At 45.7% G+C, this 8261-nt stretch overlaps 1 non-coding gene across 1 annotated transcript; it reads right to left on the bottom strand.

The window, feature by feature from the left end:
- Positions 1 to 3655: 3655 nt before the first annotated feature.
- On the bottom strand, positions 3656 to 3737 carry Trnal-aag. Its single transcript has one exon. It is a non-coding gene; the product is annotated as a tRNA-Leu (tRNA).
- Between the last annotated feature and the right edge of the window lie 4524 nt (positions 3738 to 8261).

Genomic DNA, 8261 nt, shown 5'->3' with positions numbered 1-8261 from the left:
CCACCTGTTTACCGCCCTCCCCCGAGGGGACAACACGGAGAATGGATTAGGAGACGCCTCCGTTAATCCGGCCTAACCCGCCGAAGAGGGGGCCTGCTGCATGACCAAAAATTATTTCGCTGCTCGAAAAAAAAAAAAAAAAGAATAAAAAGAAAAAAAAAAACGCCGCGGGCAGCGACCGAATGCGCTTTGCCGGATCCGCAACGCTCCGTCCGCCTTGAACAAGCTTGTATGCATTGGACTAACATTTTTCGAAGCGCGGCAGGTTTAGTGTAGGTCCTATCATAATGGTCCTGCAAGACTTCCCTGTCCGCCACAAGCTAGCCAATAATTCAAGAACATAACGACGGCAGGGTATTCAAACAGTGTAAAATAAAATGTATATAATATTTATAAGAACACCGTTGTCTTCACTGCTTGGCTTTCAAATTTTTAGCGTTGCCAATAATCGTAATCAAACTATTTTTATGATTGAAGACCCCTCGTCGTGCATCGACCCCAAGATTACGCTTACGTGAAACATGATTCGGCGCGGGAGCGGCTCGAGTCATCGTAAACTTTTTTTTTTTTTTTGTTCAACGTGGATTTTGCTTTTTAATTTAGCTGAGGTACCACTGGCAGAACACGAATCGCATACTTGAAGGTATATACCGTCTGAAAACTCATATAGCTGGTTGAGTGAATGCAATGCTATCGCATTCGTTGAAGCTTGATTTGTTGATTCGAACTTCAACAAATCACACGCACCCATTCTCCCTATTCCTGTTTACCCAGTCATAGTCGTGCCCTCACGATGCACTACGAGTACAAGTAACTGCAGTTTATGCATTGTTGACGTTGCACAGCCGTGATCGCACGGTTTTTAGAAGCGCTGTAGAACGAGCACAAGCGTCGAATTCCGGTACACTGATTGATTTCTGTCTCACCGCCGTGACGCCACACAAGAAAAGCGATTTCGTTCTGTCTGTGAAACTAGGAACACAGAAATCAAGCTATAATCCCGGTGATAAAACAAAGCGAAATGGATCTCTGCAACCGTTTGCGAGGTGACTAGGCGAAAGCATATATTACCCCCGTGCCTTTACCCTCTGCACACCGCCAGAGAGAGTCATACAAACTCCTTGGAGCTATTGTCAACACGATTGCGTTTGCAAGCCGGTAGTTTGGTTCGGCTGGGATTCGTCCCTTTCATAGCTCCCTATGAAACCAGAAAGGTAGATACTTTTCTACATTGGGTGGGTTTGCCCGGGGCCTCCAGTTATTTACGACCAAAATCACACTGGAGGCGCTTCAGCAATGTTCACTCTGGTCGACACACGTGCACCCTAAAAATGCCAGTCGTCTGCCTACTCAAAAGATACTTGAAGAGCCAATCATGGAGACCGACGGATAACGAGGCCGAAATTATGCTTATACCTCAAAAAAATTATAACACAAATTTGGCCTCGTCATTCCCAAACTGGTTGCCGGACGAAATTCTCTATGCGTATTGCAAGCCAGGATTGGTAATAGTAGCATAAGATACGTACGGCAGAATTCCCTGCCATAAATAAAATAATTTGGCTGACGCCAAAGTAACGCGAAATAGGTGCAAAGAGTTTTGCAAAAGCCGAAACCGAAAAAAAAGGGAAAAAAAAGACAGAAGAAAAGGAGAAATAAGAAAAAAAAAATCTCCGGTGACGTGGCCAAACAAAATTCTGTTCATGTGATATTTATTGTCACGTGACCGAACAAAAAAAAAATAAACGAAATAAAAAAAAGAACATGAGAAAAAAAAAACCATCCCCTACCCGGTTTCGAAGCTAGGCCCTCTTGATCGTGAAACTAGCGCGCTATTCGTTGCGCTTAGTTGCGCCAACATAACTTTTTTTTTCTTTATTGCAAGTTGCGCCAACATAACTCTGCCTGTAATGCTCACGCATTCTCACATCATAGGAGAAAGCTTAGGTGCCTTCGTAGTTTTTCATGCATGTGTTATTTTTATTTGTGTCAAGAGTTCACGTTCCAGAATGCTTTTAGAGTTTTGGAGCAAAACGAGTTTCTTCATCTGAGTCACCTTCTAGAGCCAGTAGACCGCACTGGGTCCTCCGGCTAATCAAGCAGCTATTTTCAAATTCTCTGACGTGCCCGTCCTCGCATCCGAGGTCGCCGTTTTACAAGCTTATCTTCCACCTGGTAGCCGGAAACCCCAGCAAAGCGCACATGAAGGCTCCCTACCCACGGCAGCTTTGTTCCGTCCCCACTCCCTCTCGAGAGGATGGCTCGCCCCGAGGCTAATCCCATTCTCTAGACGCCCTTTCCACCCAACGCTGGCCCTTTCCCTCCCCGTCTCCAGCTTCGGGAGAGAAGGTTCTTCCCTGCAGAACGTCCCGTTTGTACAGCGGCCTTTAAAGAGGACAGCAAATGAATCTTGGGCTGGGATAAATAATTTTAAGTTGGAATCTTACTAATAGCATATCGTTTAGTGGGCCAAAAGAAAGGGAGTAGAAAGTCAAAAACCTGTTTTTCGGTACGAAATTTCCAAAATATATCGGACTATTTCGTGCCTCCTTTCCTTCGAAAGCTTTCCACTTTTTCACAGCAGCATATTTGCCGTATCCAAGACAGGTCAGCTCGTCAATAATAAACTCGTCGGCGAATATTAGAATCCGCGTTCGTGGCCAGTGAGTTCTGTGACGGCACTGATCACCCCTAGCACGTCACGACCACGTGAGTTCTAGTTTCGCTTTTGAGTTCAGAAGGAAAGCTAAGGAAAAAGAAGTTGAAAAATCCTTTCATGGCCCCTTTAAAAGTTTACCCCTCAGTGTTAGTTGTGTGCAAAAGCCCGCATTGCTGAATATAAAAGCCAAGTAGCTTCAAAACCTCAAAATTTGAAAAATAAGTCATTACACGAAATGCAAAGCCTGTTTCTCGGTTTTCCATAAGACAACCGTATTAGCTAAGGAAAGGGGCAATATTAAACTGCTCGTAAATCCGTTCACAGTTTTGAACTAGGAAACTAAGGTACTCCTTAATTTGTTTTTCATCGCTAACATTGCGGTATCGCTTTTTTTTTCAATTGCTTCCTAAGGTCGGACTCACACTGCCCTATGTAATAGAAAAGACAGTGTACCGACAATGTCTTAGGAATTCCTCGTATGAAAGTCACATTGGTCATAGAAAAACTGCCTGCAGAAATGTTCGAAGCCTGAATGCAACAAACATGCGTCGAACATGATTGGCGCGTATCCGCAGATAATTCTTTCCGCATGCCCACCGCCAACACCACGAGTAACGACGTGATGCATGACATGATGTATGAGAAGTGGAACTTTGGCTTAAGTGGCTACATAAGGTCTCGTTGTTTTTAAGGGCGAAGCTCCTTAAAGGGGTATTCACACGAGGGAGAAATCCCGGGGATTTCTCCCCGGCACGCGCGCATTACTAGACGAAACCGCGAGGCTTTTGCACATCGCAAAGCCTGACGTTTTTTTCGCGGGATGCGCGTGCCATGGAGAAATCCCCGGAATTTCTCCCTCGTGTGAATACCCCTTTAGAGCCTGGTCCGTCCGGCGTCCGTGCTCACATCGATCTTGCTGGTGCTCGTGCTCGCGAGCTCACGTGCTCACGTGCTCGTGTAAGGCAAAAAAGAAAAAAAAAGAAAAAGAAATGTTTGCGCAGTCGACAGGATTCTAATCTGTGCGGGGAGACCCCAATGGATTCTTAGTCCATCGCCTTAACCACTCGGCCACGACTGCGGGACGAGTAGGGGGCTCTGAGATGTGGTAGTAACCCAAGAGCTGGGGATGTCATGGATGAAACGGTGCATGTAGCCGCTCAACGTCTATACAGGAGAGGGCGCTGCGGTCAAATGCGTACATATAGTCGCGTTAAACTTTGCATGCATTGGCTCAACGTTTATAGATGAGAGGGCGCTGCGGTCAAATGCTCAATTGCGTATATAACCACGTTCCGTACCGCACATTCTCTTTCTGACATGGATGAAAACGAACGAAAGGCTCGGCATGCTGCGGCTCAGCGTCTACGCAGAGAAGCACCACCAGAGCTTCACCCCAATCAACATCATTCACCACGTGAAGATGCGGTCAATTTTTTTTTCTTTTGCGACACGGGGGTTTAGGCAATTATTTCCATTTTAGAACTTTCTAAATTGTTTCTGTTTATGGTTGCTAAACTTTATTTGAGTTTCTTGATTACCGGTGTACGTATGAATTTGGCTTCAAAGTCTGCTGGGTGCAGAAAGCTAAGTAATAAAAATTTAGTCAGGACGTTTCGATGGGCTGTAAGGGGTGAAGGCTCTACAAATATCGGTGCTCGGAAGAGCGGATTTCGTGCGGGAGGGATGATCGTCAGGCGGGGAATAATTGGAGCTGGTTCGGTCCTTTGTTTCTGGGTGCACTCAATGGCTGTTATGTGTTGCGAGTAGGTGCGGGTGAACATCTCGAGAGCCTTAGTGCTATGGCGAGAAATGGACTTTGAACCCCTAAAGGCCGGTTGTGAGTCCTCCTGACAAACTAGGAAGAGAAAATAAACGTCACAGCTGAGTTTGAGACCTTCGTGTGTGTGTCGTCCAATCTTTTCTTCCGCAGTCACGGGTTTTCATGATATGTGAAAGTTCATACGCTCGTCCGTATTTTGTTCCCTTATCTCAACAAATAGCAAAATGAGCAGAACGTAAGGGCGCAAGTGTATATCAAACATTTTAGTGAAAAACCCGAGACTGAAGTATTGGCAGACGACGACAAGGGAGAGAAGGAGAACGTCTCAAACACAGCTAAAACTTTATCGAGGACAGAACCCTTTATATAGGGTCGAAAAAAGAAAGGAGGAAATTGTCGTATCTTTTGTTGAGAGAGGCGGTGTGAAGAAGGGTTCCCTAATATTTTTTTTTTTATTTTTTAAACCCTACTTAAAGGGTTCTGTCCTCAATAAATTGTTAAATAGCGAAACTTTTTTCGCGTTGAATTACGCATGAACATGACACCAACCCCGAGAGTGCGGGTAAAAACGCCACAAACTCTAAGGGGTCTCAATACATCGTTCTTACATCATTATTCAAGTTTCGTTTCCTCTTTTCACATTTGTTTCGGTCTTATAAAATTTACCAAATTTACTATCGCCTGTGTGATCAGGTACAGCTAACTGCCTTTGCGTAGCGTCGGGCCAAACCCCTTTGTCTTTAAAAAAAGTATAAACGTTAAAGAACAACGAGATACGATCAAGAACTCAATACTCGCTGGAGTTGTACTTTTAATTTTTGAGTAACGAGCGAACGGTATCGATCAACACTCGCCATATTCGTCGGGAATTAATCAACAAGAACGACGAGCTTCGCCACACACAAGATGGAAGCTCCGGACAGAGGGAGAGAGAGAGATGTGCTACGCTAAGAAGGCGTCCTCGGATCGATGCTTGAGCGGCTGACCCCCGCGATTTATTAACCGCAGTCGCCGAAAAAAGCGGCCGTCAAACAGGAAGCAGCTTGGACCTAAGCACCGTCTCGGCATTGTGTGCCGCCGACAGGTCGCATTAGCCCGGGGCCACGCTCCAAAGTGACGATGGGGCTTCTCTCGAGTGGTCGTTACTCACAACGAGGAGGCAGCAGAAAAAGCCTCTCAATGAGTCGCCTGCTTCAGGATTCGGGTACTCACGTGACAACGCTTATCTCTGTCTTATTTCTTTGCCTCTGCTTGCAAATATATCAAAGACACATTGACTTTATATTCTTTTTTAAATTTTGGCCGAGTTGTGTTTTGTTAATATGGAGCCCGCTAATATGAATTCCCTGCACTATGGACAAAATACTGGAGAACGGATTGGCCATATGCGTAGATTTTTGTCCCCTCATCATGTTAAACTCCCATCATGGGCGATGTTTTCAGGAAACGAAGATGTCCGTGAACGCCCTATTCCCACTAAATAGAAACACGGATTTGTTTATCCCCCGAGAACAAAATATACTGTAAAACCCTCAATGTTCGCGAGCCCTTAATTTTCGCGAATTTCACGAATTGAAGAATTCGCGAAATTTAAGGGCACGCGAAAATTTTGGTTTTGAAGATTTTCAATGCAGGCGCCTGAAATTCGCGAAATTTAGTGCTCGCGATTATGTCATATGTGACCGACTCGCGAAAAATAGGGGCCGCGAAAATAAAGGGTTTTACAGTATTCGTTTTGGCTAGAACTGTCCGAACAAGCTTCTGTCGATCATGTCCCTTATCCACAGGCAGGATATTTTGAGGTCAGTTGACCACGCTAAACTCCAAGAACGATGTTTTAACGACGTAAATCGGACGTGTCTGGGAGCCGAGTTTCGAGTTTAAGGTCCCATCGTGGTACTTTTCGCTCTGTGAGTTAAGTGTCTCAGAAATGTTCAGAGTCTTTTCTGAAACAGTTAGCGCGAGAACAAGTCATCGCGTCCTCTGTCGCCGGTATTGTACCGCCAATATTGGTCCAGGTGCCTAACTTGGCGTTGTTCACTGCGTGCGCTCGGCTTCGGTTAGAGTTCGGCGATTTCCATTCCCGCATGTTTGGTCAAAAAGGAATAAATCTAGACCATCCGCCTACGCATTGGATGCATCGGAGCGCGGATCAAACAACAACAACCCAGTCAATGTGCCAATCCCTGAGCAACATTTCGTGGCTGCACTTTGAAACAGAAACCGAAGGTATCCCATCAAAATCTGAAGCACATGACGCTGCGTAATGCATGGGAACAGTTCGCTGGTTCGTGATACCTTAAATATATTTTAAAAAAAAATATAGGGTTTCGCCGCATGAACGGCCTAGTGTGAAAGAATTGACTCTTGGGATAAGAAGGGTTAGGTTTTCATATATTTTATTTCGAATTCAGTCGCAATGCCGGAGGCATTAGAGAGGCGGGGGGGGGGGGGGGTAGAATTATCAGTTTGTCGGAATCATAAAAATAGGGAATCTGCAGGACATTATATACAAAACATAATCTAGCAAAAGTATCGTGGGAGCATCTCATCGGGTGGCTACAACACCACCTTTGTAGGCGACTACGGGGTGACACAATGAAAAGCAGCATTTTGCATTACGTGACCCGTTCCGACTGCCAATCACGCGCGCATCTGGCCCAGTCGAGAGGCCTGTAACAGTTAACTGATTTAGGCTAATAGTCGTACTCGATTACACGAAAACAAATGCCCAATCGTTTGCTGTATACTGTGCCGTGCCATAGACCACACTCTAAGAAAAAATGACTACCCTGGGTGGTCAAATGGCGCTTTGGAGGCTTTGACTACCCCAAAAGGCGAGTTACGACCCCAAACCGCTGTGGAATGACCGCCTTTCTGCAGGTGACGACAGGGTGGTATTCACTTTCGAATCCGATATTCACGTGCAGGCAGTCGTAAATAATATTAGTAACTTGGATAACTACTGGAAGACTATAAATGATATGCTTCCTTAGCTTTCGTGATCTTTTAAGATCCGCCAAGATCACATATGTTGTGCAATTCGCGTAAATTGGTGGAATAAACATTTTGTCAGCGCGCGCAGCAACACTGGTCTCGACAGCCGTGGACCGTGGTGGGGTGTAGCGTGTAGCTGTGGCACCATAACAACAACAAGCGGCGTGGGTGTTTGCTGAACTGAGGTGAGGATATCTTTCTGACCTATTTTATTGCAAAGAATATTTTAAAAAAATGATTAGTTGTATATCTGATCGTGTTGAACCATTGAACACTGGGACCGAGGATCGGCAGGGTAAACATGCTCAGAGGTATGTGTCTGTGTCGCCCGTACTATTTTCATCAATCTCGGACTGGTTGAATGTCTGAGCTGCACCCGTCGTGGTTGTATCTCCTGGCTCTACGTACGTAGTGCGCGAACTTTCCAACTCAGTAGCAGGTTGAGATTCAGTGGCAGCGTAGTAATTGGCTTTTACTAGATTGTTGTGTCGTCACGAGCGCTATTTGTGCTTTTACAAGCGCCAGCGCGAGCCCGAACTTTCGCCTCTTTCACCGTTTGCGTTCTTCTGGTTTGATGTTCTGCTCTATGATTTCTTAAACCTAAATCTAAAGGTCAATCGCCTCTGCCTCGTCACCCATCAGGACACCCCATAGCGCTGCCGCTCTACCGGCCCTTCCTGGATGTCTCCTGCTGCCAAGTAACAGCCGGATCGTCGAACCTCCATCATCGTCGCCTCTCCACCAGAGGATCACTACATTTTGGTGCGTCAGCTACCACTATATTTCGGCGCGTCAGCTACCGCTATATTTTGGTGCGTTGGCCGA

The sequence above is a fragment of the Ixodes scapularis genome, unplaced genomic scaffold (assembly GCF_016920785.2).
Source record: "Ixodes scapularis isolate PalLabHiFi unplaced genomic scaffold, ASM1692078v2 PGA_scaffold0__279_contigs__length_252992795, whole genome shotgun sequence".
NCBI classification, from domain to species: Eukaryota; Metazoa; Arthropoda; class Arachnida; order Ixodida; family Ixodidae; genus Ixodes; species Ixodes scapularis.
Note: the sequence above shows the minus strand (reverse complement) of the source record. Positions and strands in the feature narration are given on the sequence as shown.